Raw genomic sequence first — 13,338 nt, 5'->3', positions numbered from 1 at the left:
AAAGGAAATGACAAGCAAACACATCGTGTGCCATCGTTTTTAAAAAGGTGGTACAAAGGTTATGAAGCGCAAACCGGACAATTTTATCGCTCTAGACAAACAGTTGCTATCTGCTCAAAAGATCTCCTGGACCGAGGGCTACCACTAACTCCATTTGGTAAGGGCAATCAGGGCCCAGATGGAAGAGTCCGAGTCTTTTTCTGTGTAAGCTCATCCGGGTCATAAGACACGTGGATCTTCTGAGCAGAGAAGTGGAGTTATCCACAGTCTACTGGCATTTTAAGTGAGCACACAAGTTCTGGGAGGACAGCAGGCATCCTCTTCTACATTTTACGGCAGTTCTGGTGCCCATTACCAGAACTTTGAACCGCCCTCATAATTTTAAGAATTCATAACATTTTTGGATTCACTTCCTGATGCTGACTAGATGTAGAACAGCTACATTGTAAACCCAAGTTTGTGCTTTCACCTTAAAATCTTAAGGTACTTAAGAGACTGATGCTGGCAGAGGGCTGGGCCCAGGACTGGGCTCCAGTTTCAGCTTTGACCATCTCACTTATCTTGTAAGTCACCTTTCCTTAGCTGTGACAAAATGCATGAGACCAACATCTTAACATAGGAAGTGTTTATTTGGGGTCATGGTTTCATTCCACGGTCAGGTAGCCTTGTTATTTGGCCCTGTGGTAGCACAGTAAATTGGGTAGAGGAAGCGGCTCTCTCCATGGCAACCAGGAAATGAAAGTCATTGTCCCAATATATCCTTCAAAGACATGCCCCCAACAACCTAACTTACTTCCGTGAGGCTCTACCTCCTAAAGATTCTACTACCTTCCCATAGTGCCATGGGCTGGTGGAGTAAGCCTTTAAGACATCTTGTTAGATCCTGACTATAGCACAGGGGCTGTTTCTGGTGTGTGGTAGCCTTTCTCATCAGGATTGCAAATTCTCTAAGGGAAGATCTTCTGTGGCCCCCAGAGGTCAGTGAAGAGCCTTAAAATAGAGACGCTAACTTCAGATATCTGGTACACGGCAGCTTTCCAGGGACTCCATGTGTGCAAAGCTTTCCTGCAGGTCTCTCTGTTTTTTCCCATCACAAGCCTAGGGCCAGCAGAGCAGTGTGTTAACCACAGTTTACAGAGGAGGAAAGAGACTCAGATGCCAAAGTACCCTCAGTATGGGGAATAAGAAATTAGTATTTCAGGGCTGAAGAGAGGGCTCAGTGGTTAAGAGCACTGGTTGCTCTTGCAGAGGGCCTGGGTTTAGTTCTCAGCACCCACATAGCAGCTAACAACAGTCCACGACTCCAGCTTCAGGGAATCTGATGCTCTCCTCTACCTCCGTAGGCACTGCATGACATGGATGCACTTACATACATGCAGGCAAAACCCTTATACACATAAAATAAATAAATACAATTCAAAAAAGAAATTAGAGCTGGGTGTGGTGGCCCGTGCCTTTAATCTCAGGAGGCAGAAGTAGGCAGATCTCTGTGAGATTGAGGCCAGCCTGGTCTACATAGTGAGTTCCAGGGCAGCTGGGGCTACAGGGAGACCCTGTCTCAAAAAGACCAAAAAAAAAAATCACCTAAAAACGGAGAAAGAATATCCCAACATGTAATATTTAAAAGTTAATAGCTTAAAAATAAAAAAAAATATTTAAAACACAACCTCGATTGCTCTGAGTCTTAATCTGTGTAGCTGGGGCTACAGGGAGACCCTGTCTCAAAAAGACCAAAAAAAAAAAAACACGTAAAAACGGAGAAAGAATATCACAACATGTAATATTTAAAAGTTAATAGCTTAAAAATAAAAAAAATATTTAAAACACAACCTCGATTGCTCTGAGTCTTAATCTGTGTTTTGTGACAAATACACAGGTAAAAGTCTCAATTTTTACTGATGGTCACTGAATTATTATGAACATGCTATGAACATCTTTACATTAGACACAGATTGTTTCATGGAAACTTGCTTACTGTTGGCCCTAAATTTTTTTTTTTTTTAAGATAGGATCTCATCCTGAAGCTGGGGCTGACCTGGGTCACTATGTAGCCCAGGATGGCCTGAAACCCATGTTCTTCCTGAGTTCCTGAGTGCTGGGATTACAGATGTGTAACATCATGCCAGGACTTTGATTCCTTTTTAAAAAAAATTATTGCCACACATGGTGGCGCACACTTTTAATTTTACCACTCTGGAGGCAGAGGCAGGCAGATACCTATGAGTTCGAGACCAGCCTGGTCTATATAGCAAGTTCCAGGCCAGCCAGGGCTGCAGACCTGGCTCAAACCAAACTGTGCTGGATAGCTTTAGTGTCAACTTGACACACCTGGGTTGAGGGAGCCTCAATCGGGGAATTGCCTCTATTGGACTGTCCTGTGGCCATGTCTGAAGGGCATCTTCTTGATGAGCGATGTGGGAGGGCCCAGCCCACTGTGGGTGGTGCCACCCCTGGGCAGGTGGGCCTGTGTTGCATAAGAAAGCAGGCTGAGTAGGGGCCAGGAGAGCAAGCCAGTAAGCAGTGTTCCTCTATGGCCTGTGCTCCAGCTCCTGACTCTAGGTTCCTGCCCTGAGTTCCTACCTTGGGCTCCCTGATGAACTGCATGCGACCTGGGAGATGTAAGACAAATAAACCCTTTTCTCCCCAAGTTGGTACTGGTCAGAGTGTTTTGTCACAGCAATGAAGAAACAAACTAAGTCACAAACCCAAACAAATACCACCCCCAAATGCATACACACATACAAAAAAAAAATCATTATTAGTGTGTGTATGATGTATGTGTGTGTGTGTGTGTGTGTGTGTGTGTGTGTGTGTGAGCATATGTGCCACAGCATGTGTGTAGAGGACAGAGGACAACTTTAGGGAGTCAGTTATTTCCTCACACTGTGGACCTCAGGGCTCAAACTCAGGTTGTCAGGCTTGCACAGCAAGTGCCTTTACCCTCTGAGCTACCTCACTGGCCCTTGTTTCTCTTTTTTATCTCATTTATTATTTTATTTACGTGTCTGAGTGTATTGTCTGCATGTATGTAAGTGCACCAGTGTCATGCAATGTCCATGGAGGTCAGAAGAGGGCTTCGGATCCACTGGAACTGGAGTTGTGGATGGTTGTTAGCCACCATGTGGGTGCTGGGAATTGAAGCTTGGTCCTCTGCGAAAGCAGCCAGTGCTCTTAACCATTGAGCCATCTCTCCAGCCCCTCTGTTTCCTTTTTAAATGACCTAGAAGCGCATGCTTAATATCACTGTGTGATAGGAGATCAACTCTTTTTGGGTGGGGGGAAGGCAAGGACCTGGTATGTATCTTTGGTCAGATTCCGAAGGAAGGTATTAATGTGCTCACTCTGGTCAATGCTACGCTACCAATGTGACGTGATGTCACAGATACAAGGGACGTACCCAACCGTCCCACCCTCTCTTAGCCTAGTAAGCCAACACCAGTGCGCCAAAGGGTGATGCAGCTGTGGGATGCAAGGCCTGTTACAAGATGACCTCTTCTCTCTTAAGCAGACATGCTCCAACAGAACCAACCACCATGTGCTCCTCGATCTTTCCCACTCTTGATTTTGATTTCGTAGCAACAGATTCATTGGAATTAGTAACATCTGTGTTGATTGTTAAACTTGAATTCTCACAGAACCCCTGAGTCAGGTTTGAAGATTTCTCAATTCATCTTTCTTGGGGATTTGGGATCCAGAGAATTAGAAAATTTCTTAAAAATATTGGGGAGGAATTCCCATATGGGAATAAAAATATCCAGGAGGTGGAAACCAAACTCATTTGCCTGAATGATTGTGAGCCTCCTGGGTATGTCTTCATGGGTCCCCATATTGCCTAATGGTCATTTTCTTTTGTCTCATTTTAGGAGATTTTAGAAATGGAGTCTATTTAATTTGGTATTTAGTGATTTGTTTTTTCAGAGAGACTGGAGTTGGATCTGTGATCATTTGGCTTTGTCTGACCCGTGCACGGGTAGCACACATAGTTACTTGTCTTCCAACCTCAGTTTCCCCTTTTGTTGTGGGGTGTCTCACCAGAGAAGACCACTCAGACAAAGTTTTGCTGAATGAAAGTCGTTACTGGCCAGGGCTACTACACAAGGGTGTCAGGAACCTAAGTGTGTAGCCCCAAGCCATCTCTAGGGTAAGCTTTTATGCACAGAAACCATGACCAGGGGTGAAAAGCTTAAGTTCCGAAGTTTACAGATGGAGAGTCCCTTTAATAATTTCTATTCTATTAAGCAACAATTACTATTTTGCAGAAGCAAGCCAAGTATAACAGAAGCCATAAATCTGCAGTTACCAAGTGCACTCCAGGACACGTTGACCTGTTCCCAAGACAACCAGGGTTCAGCTGACATGTGTTCCCATACTCTGGGCCAACTGCCTGATTATTTCAGAGACTAGAGTCAGCCTAAACTTTAACATGGTGTAGCTATGGTCAAGAAGGTGCCCAATTACACTTTGTCCCATTACTATTATTATTATTACTGTTGTTTGAGACAATGCCTCACTACGTAGCCCAAGCTTGCTTCCAACTTGCTGTATAGTTCAGGAAGCCTTGAACTCATGATCTTCCTGCTTCAGCCTCTGAAGCACTAAAAAGTATGTGACAAGGGGCTGGAGATGGCTCAGCATTTAAGAGCACTGGCTGCTCTTTCAGAAGACCTGGGTTTGATTCCTGGCACCCACATGGTGGCTAACAACCATCCATAAGTCCAGTTTCAGAGGATCTGACACCCTCTTCTGACCTCAGTGGGCATTGCATGATATAAGTGCACTTACATACATGCAGGCAATACACTCATACACATAAAAGAAAATAAAATCAAATTAAATAAAGAGTGTGTGCCACCACAACCAGCTACCTCATCCCTTACCAGAAACAGCAATGATGAGGGTGGTAATGATAAAACAGTCTCCCTTGAAGGTAGGGATGGCCAACTGTAATGTGTGGTTCTGGGAAATATCCCTAGATAGAGGGGAAATAGTGGTCCATTTCTTCGCTTTTTCTCCATTGTCTGGCCAGAATGGAGATATAGTGGCTGGAGCTACAGAAGTCACATGGAAACACTAAGTGACCTGAGGAATGGAAACTGCACAGGGGCATCAACAAGCTATGAAGGGCCTGGGTCCCAATACTGTGAAAACTCAATTCCAGCCTCAGATTGACTAGAAATAGACTCTCTTATTCAAACCACTGTTGAGACAAGGTTTTGTATCACATTCAGGTAAAATGAAATACCCAGTATACTAATGTAGTTTGTTCTGTTAAACTTTATGGGAGGTATATGTTTAGACAAGTCTGCTGTGTTCGGATCCAACAGAGAAGATCAAACTGGAGTGCAGTCGCTTGTGTTAAGTACAAACAATCAAGCAACTGTTTGTTTGGTTTGGGGACAGGATCTTGTTATGCACTTAGGATAGCCTCAAACTCACTATGTATCCCAGGCTGACCTCGAACTGGCAATCCTTTTGCCTCTGCCTCCTGAGTGTTGGGATTACAAGTGTGTGCCACCATAGCTAGCTTCTAACTGAACTTTGAAATCTGACAGTTTAAGAAAAGAAAGGATATACCCGTCAACCTAAGTCAGTGTAATTAGGAGTTCCCCCTCTGTTTTAATTCTGTAAGGAGAATAACAGACTAAAAGCCAGTTTGACCTTTAGTCCTGTACCTGCTTTCTTTAGCTCTGTCTATAAAGCTAATCTGTGCTCAGCACTGGAACACTTACTCTGTTTTGTAGAATGAGATGTTTCTGGATTCTAGAATCACAAATAAAAGACAGTTAGACCTGAGCCTGATGTTGCAGGTCTGTAATTCCAGCTATGCAGGAGGCAGAGACAGGAGGATTGCCTCGGCTTCTGAGTGAGTTCAAAGCTAGCCTGATTTAGTAAAACTTTCTCAAAATAAAAGTAAAAGATGACTAGGGACAAAGCTTAGTGGTAGAGCACTGGCCTAGTATGTGTAAGGTCCTAAAGTCAATCCCCAATATTAAAAAAAATTAAAGCCAATTTAGCCTTAAAACAAAATTTGTCGTAGTAGTTTTCTTCTTTTGTAGTTCTTGTCAAAAACAAAGGCCGCTATCAAGATATATTTGAGAACTCAATAATGAAGTGTGAGCAATGAAAGGCCTTAGTAACATCTAGATGCAGCAATTCTGGAGATGTAGGGAAATGAGGAAGGGGACCATGTCTGGAGGTAAGGATGACATCATCTGTAAAGTAAGAGACTGGCTTAGTTGGGTGCCTTTCTTCCCTCTGCCTAGAAGTCCATGCTATGGAAAAGCAAGTTTTCACATGTGGGATGGCTATCCTGAGGAAAGGTTTAAGAACTTACCCTGCGTAGAACTCACAAGTGTCTGTGATTTTCATTTTGTAGCAAGCAGACTCCCAGAGCGCACAAAAAGCACCTGATTCTTTCAGCTGAGGATTCCCCAGTGGCTGCTGCAGGAGCTCAGCCTGTCTAGAGAAGAGATTCTGGGAGATGGGGATCCACTCTAAAAGCAGACTTGAAATGCTACAAAGGGTTTAAGTTAAGATGAAACTAGGACCCAATGAGGAGACTGCCAGTTTTACCCCGAATTAAACAGGAACCTTCTAGGCTTCAGGGCTGGAATTAAAGCTACTTCTTTCCAGTACCCCTGTATTGTTGGAAGTGTTTGTGCAAAGAAGGTTGTAGAATGGTTCTTCAACTGAGCTGCAGACCAAATGCCAATCCACAAATCAGCACCTGCTGTAAAATTTTCCAAGTCTGTTTTCCTTTTTTAAAAAACTTGAAAAATTTTTATTTTGTGTATACGCATGTATTGCCCGCATGTAGGTAAGTATACCCCTGTTGTGCAATGCCCGCGGAGCCAGAAGAGAGTGTCAGATCCCCTGGGACTGGAGTTATGGACAGTAGTTAGCTGCTATGTGGGTGCTGGGATTTGAGCCCGGGTCTTCTGCAAGAATAGCCAGGGCTCTTAACTGCTGAGCCATCTCTCTAGTCCCCAAGTCTGTTTTTCTAACTGGAGACTGAAAAGGCAAACTGGCATGCTTTTTTCCCTCTGTATAAAGCTAAATATTTGTAGCTCAAAGTGCGATTCTTTTACTCTGAGATATTTTCTATTTTAAGGGATAATATTAGTTTTCTATTTTAAGTTGATGACATTAGTTACTGTTGTTATTTACTATCTTGGCAGCATCATATACATCTTCATTTAAGAAAATGTATCCTGATTGGAATCTAGAAATCTGATAACTGCTGACAAGAGACAAAAATGACACTTTGGTGGTCTCTCTGACAGGCCTTTCCAGAACCTATAGTTTATTCAAGTGGCCACTAGATGCCATTCTTGTGTACTTAAGGCAGTTAGATAGTTTCATGGTACAATTTAGGAAAACCAGAAATATAGTCTCCTTCTCGGAGTATATCAAACTGTAGCTGGCTACACAGCGATTTTTAAATTTTAAAGTCCTTGCACTGGCATTTTAAAACAAATTTTTGGTTTTTGTTGTTGGATAGCATCTCACTATGTAGCCCAGGTTGGCCTTGAACTTATGATCTACAGTTTCTGCCTCCCTAGTGCTGGATTACAAGCATGTGCTACCATGCCCAACAGTAATTTTCAAAGTTTTATTCTTTTGTTGTTGTTGTTGTTTTGAGACAAAGTCTTGCTATATAACCCAGGCTGGCCTCAAACTTGAGATCCCTCTGTCTCAGCTTCAAAGTACTAGAATCAAAGTTCTTACTCAATATTTAAATGATTACTTTCCTAACTACTGGCTTAAATAAGCCTCCAATATTCTCAGAAATTTAGTGTACTTACAACAGAGTATTGTCTTTGGTCAAAGCCTTCTGTGAGTGTCTCTTTTAGAGTGCTATCCTCTGAGCAAAATGGCTGTCATCGCTGTGTATGGTGGTGCACGCCTGTGGTCCCAGCACTTGGGAGAGAGAGGCAGGCAGATCTCTGAGTTCAAGGCCAACCTGATCTACATAGTGAGTTCCAGGTCAGCTGGGGTTACAGAAAAAAAAAAAAAGGCTATCATTGTTATCAGAACAGCTGTGACTGTTTGCAAGCGATGGGACCTGTTGACTGTTGATATATATTCCCTCATAGAAGGAAGAGTTTGGGGAAGGCCATTGGCTCCCTACATGATCTCAGTCACTCCCTCCTGCACCTCCCAGCTAATTGTCTATAAGTCTGCCCTAATTTCATGTGGCCCCTTGGCCTCTGGAAGGTGCTGAAGTATATGGACTGTGGACACTTAACTCCTGGAGAGACTCCATCTGTGCAGCTGTCATCCGTCATCCACGCTGGGGTGAGACTTTCTGGTGCTGTAGCTGCTTTGGGTTGCCTATGCTCCTCTAAATAACCGCTCACTCACTCTATAAGGAATCCAATAAACTCCTTAGTTCCCCAGATTGGATTTTGGTAGAATTGTACTTTGGCTTGTTGTTGGTGTCTTTTTGCTTATGTCCCTGCAACAGTGTCTCAACTGGTGGACATCTTTATCAATGTGAGCATGGTCTATGTCCCGTCTGTTTTTACAGAGCACACAGGATCTAGCATGGAGCCATATTAATATAATGATAATTTCCATTTCTCTAGAGTCTATGCTTTACCAGGCCCTTAAAATTTGCTTCCTCTCAATGGTAAAGTTTCAGAGAATGACTTTCTCTTCGTCCTTTATAACAAGCCAAAGAGTGCCGAAAGCATACCGTTTCCAGTGAAGGCATGATACCTCATCCAATCATTAAGAAACACTTGTGGAGCACTAGTAGGTGTTAAACACCATGCTGTGTTCTGTGCTGGGTACTGCATGTGAGCAATAAGCAGGACAGACGAAGTCCTTCCTCCTTTGGGAGTGAATGTTCTAGTGGGGTTAATAACAGTGAGGAGATTATTTGTCAGGTGGTAATGGGCCTTCTTGGAGAGAATGGAGCAGTAGGAGAGGCCCACCTCGGGTTTGGGGTAAGGGCTTTTCATGGGAGACCTGAGTGATGGGAAGGAAAACAGAATGTGGCAATCCAGAGATCCAGCAGAAGCACTTTGTGAGTTTTGTGGCAGAAAGGAGCCTGGCTGTTAAGAGGCCAAGCAAGGACATCATTGTGGCTGGAGGGGGTGGGGGGGGCAAGGGGTGGGAAAGGTGGCTGGAGGGGAGGGAGTAGGGGTTAGGGAAGGTGGCTAGAGGGGAGGGGAGTGAGTAATGGGGGAAAATGAAGTTGAAGAAGAGGAGAGGACTGGGATTCTGATCACAGTTTGGACTGAAACAATGACAATGGAATGAGACGCTGGGAAGAACTGCCTGGAAGTCAGGAACAGGGATTTGGATTCTAGGTCCTGAGCATCCATCCTCACTCTCTCAGTACAGGGAATTCCATTCTTCAAGCCTCTGGTTTCTCACCTCAAAATGTGAGTAGGAATCTCGGCCTGGCTCCCTCTTGGTGAGAAGTTTGAGCAGTTCTGCCGCTGAAAGAGCTGATGGCATTCAAAAGCTCGGAGAGCCAAATGTTTACTTGGTTGTTTTGTTCAGGATCTTACTCTGCAGCCCAGGTTGGTCTGGAATTCACTACGTAGCCCAGGCTAGCCCCAAATTGGCATCAATCCTCTTGCTACATCCTTCCAAATGCTGAAATGCTGAAATGACAGGTATGAGCCGCCATACCTAGCTCTTAAGTCCATTTTTATGTAATAGGTTTCTCTACACCTGACACATACCAGCTTCCCTTTCTGAAAAGAAGGCAAGTTGAGATAACAGAATTCACCTTCTATAATACAATTTGAAATGCAGAAAGAGACTCTTGAAGCACAACATATGCATGGCTTACTAAGAGGGAGCCATCTGGGCTGGGCTGGGTTAGGTCCCATCGTCTCCTGGACGCTTGACCTTTGTGGCTATCTCCTTCATATTCAGCCCTTTCAAATCATCTGGTGCCATCCAGGAAGAAACAAGCTAGAACTCAAAGTTGGCAACTGGGGCAAGACTGAGGACTGAAGGGGAAGGTCCAGTGTGAGGAGGCAGAGGAGTGAAAGGGACCACAGGGTTTGGCGATTGGCAGGGGAAGGGCAAGCAACCTAGAATCAGGTGACTGAAGGGCAGACAGGTTAAGCAGCAGCAATGGTTAAGAACAAAGGCCCCCAGGATCTTGAGGAACAGGAAGGGCAATTTAAGGGGTGCAGAGGACCTGTCCACGGTCTCAGCTCTCTGATGGACACTATGGAGATTAGAATACAGCTGTACCCATGGGGAAGAACTGAATCTAAATTGGTCCCAACTGCACGCCAGTGACTGCTTTGACTCCCAGGTGGCTGATTTTCTAAGTGAAGGATTTCACTGACCTGATTTTGAAACTTAAAAGTGAGGGAAGGGCTTTACCCAGGTGAGGAAATCAGGCAGAGCATAGCACAGTGAGAAGGTCTTGTTTAGGTCCTTGCTCAAACAAAAAATATGTTTCTTTCTTTCTTTTTTTTTTGGAGCTGAGGAATGAACCCAGGGCCCTGCGCTTGCTAGGCAAGCGCTCTACCACTGAGCTAAATCCCCAGCCCCTCACTTATTTTTATTTTATGTGAATGAATGTATTGCCTGCATGTATATAAGTGCACCTGTGTCATACAATGCCCTCAGAGGTCAGAGAAGGGTGGCAGATCCCCCTGGAACTGGAGTTACAGATGGTTTCTAGCCACCATGTGGATGCTGGGAACTGAACCTGACGTCTCTGCAAGAGTTAACCACTGAGCAATCTCTCCAGCCCCATTGTTCAATTTCTTTAAAAAAAAAAAAAGGACAAAGGAAAAAAAACATTAGGATATTAGGACGCAATTAGAACTTTCAAATTTAGAATGATTTATTTAATGATATTACAATATTAGTGATAAAATTCTATGTGTATTAATAGTACTTGTGTAATTCATTTAAAGAAGTCATTATCTTTTCAAGATACATTGTAAAGGGTATGATAGAACATCTATGGGTATAATGATATATAGTGTGCAAGATCTGCCTCAGAAGGGTTAGAGGAGTTGAGTAAGTGCATATATGGAAGATTAGCCATGAGTTACTTATCATTCAGGCTGAATGATGAATAGGACACAATTATTCACTAAATGATTTTACTTTTATAGATGCTTAAAACTCTAATTTCGAGGTCAAGCAAGTTGTCAGTGTTTCTGTGGCTAGTAAGGAAGATGAAAACGGAGCTGGAGGTGATTGGACCCTGAAGGGTACTCTTTTGTGTCAAATCCCAGACATGATATAATTTTTGTCAACACATATATACATTATATTACATTACATATATACATATTTACATTCATCAAAACTTCTCAGTAAAAGACACTTACCGCTGATTATGCCAGGTGTGGTAGTGCATGCCTTTAATTCCAGCACTCAGGAGGCAGAGGCAGAGGCAGAGGCAGAGGCAGAGGCAGGCAGATCTCTGTGAGTTCAAGGCCAGCCTGGTCTACATAGTGAGCTCCAGGCCAGCTGGGAAACTCTGTCTTAAAAAGATCAACAAAACAAAACAAAACAAACAAAAAAACAAAAAAACTCACCATAACCAACAACAAAAACCCCATTGATTATTACTATTATAACATGTAATGTTTTTATTACTAAGGTCCTATGACCACATAATTCCCAACTCCTGGAATCCCAGGCAGGCAGCAGCTATTCTGAACACCCTCATGCATACTCTTGTCCTCTGGATATACCTTTTCACTCACAGCATTGCACTGGAAGATTCTTTTACAGGCTAGGCTGTGACTTTGACCCTCTTCTGTTTCTTGTCAGAGAAGCCATCCCTGACTGCAGTCACCATAGGTGACACAGGTCAGGCGGCCTGTCTGGACTGTCTACATTTTTCTTTACTCCGATACTTCCGTGTCCACTGTTTCCTGCCTGCTACATCCACTGCTGTGTGTTGTCCATTGTTCAGACTACTTTGCCTTAGGGATGTATATAGAAAAGAGATTGACCCTCCCTGCAGCCAGGTCATCATAGGAGGATGAGTTCCCATCCTGGGTGGCTCGGGTCAGAGGACTTGTCCCCGGGGTTAGATATACTACATGTAGTAAGCAGGGACCTAGGGAACAGTGCACAATTAGGTTATGTCTATGGGATTCATCATTTTAGAATGAGCACTGTCGTCTCTCTCTCAAGGCGGTTGAAGATGAATGTTAAGCATGAGATGTTTCATCTGTGTGAGCAAACTCGATTCTTTGAACCTATGGGAGTTCCTTAGAATTGCTCAAGAGTGATTGCTTTACCAGTTTATCTGCTTTCTGAATTTGTTTCCTCTGGGAAAGCACCTAGAATTTGGCCAAAGGGGCTGAAATGATAGTTTTTCTTTCAACATACTTGGGAAATTGGTCCCAGAACCCCAGAGGTACCAAAATTTACAGATGCTCAAATCCCTTATATAAGATGGTGTAGGTAATACTTCCATATAACCTATATGCATCGAGAGAGAGTCGGGGGGTATGTGATGACCTACATGGGGAGGTCAAAAGACAACCTCTGATGTCAGTCTTCATCTTCTACCTTGTTTGAGTCAGGGCTACTTGTTGGCTACTGTGTGCACCAGACTGGCTGGCTTATGAGTTTCTCAGGATCTTCCTGTCTCTGTCTTCCATCTGGTTTTAGGTGCACCTGGATTACAGATGGGTGCTGCCACATCTGGCTTTACCTGGATTCTGAGAATCCCAACTCTGGTCCTCATACTTGCATGGCAAGCAGTTTATCCACAGAGCCATCTGCCCAGCCCCTTCCATATACTTTAAATACTTTCTAGATCACTTATAATACCTAACCCAATGCAGATACTATGTAAATAGTTGTTTTACTGTATTGCTTAGGGAATAATGACATGGAATTAAGTCAGCTACGGTGAAATAAAACTTTCTGTTCATAGTTGTTCACTCTATGGATGTGGAGCTTGCAGAAGGGGAAGACCAACTGTACATGTCCTTGTCTCCAGGAAACTAGTGACTGTGGAAAAGTGGCTGTCATGTGCTGTGGGGAGGACTTGATGCCTGGCCAGGGGATTTCATCCCCCGCTGCAATCATTGATTGGGTCTTGTTCTCAGAGGGACAGTGAGGACACCTGGGCTGACAGAAACTGTCACACTTCAACTGTTAATATAAAACTCGTCTTATGACATTCTTGCTGTATTTTTCTTTTTTTTAAAAATAAGGTAATCATTTTATCTACTTTTAAAATATTTTATTTATTATTTTAATTTTACGTGTATGAGTGTTTTGCCTGCATGTATGTAAGTGCCCCACGTGCATGCAATGCCTATGCAGAGACCAGAAGAGGGTGTCGGATCTCCTGGTGCTGGAGTTAAGGACAGTTAGCTG

This window comes from Nannospalax galili, unplaced genomic scaffold, assembly GCF_000622305.1.
Source record: "Nannospalax galili isolate Female #2095 unplaced genomic scaffold, S.galili_v1.0 scaffold341, whole genome shotgun sequence".
Taxonomy (NCBI): Eukaryota; Metazoa; Chordata; class Mammalia; order Rodentia; family Spalacidae; genus Nannospalax; species Nannospalax galili.
Note: the sequence above shows the minus strand (reverse complement) of the source record.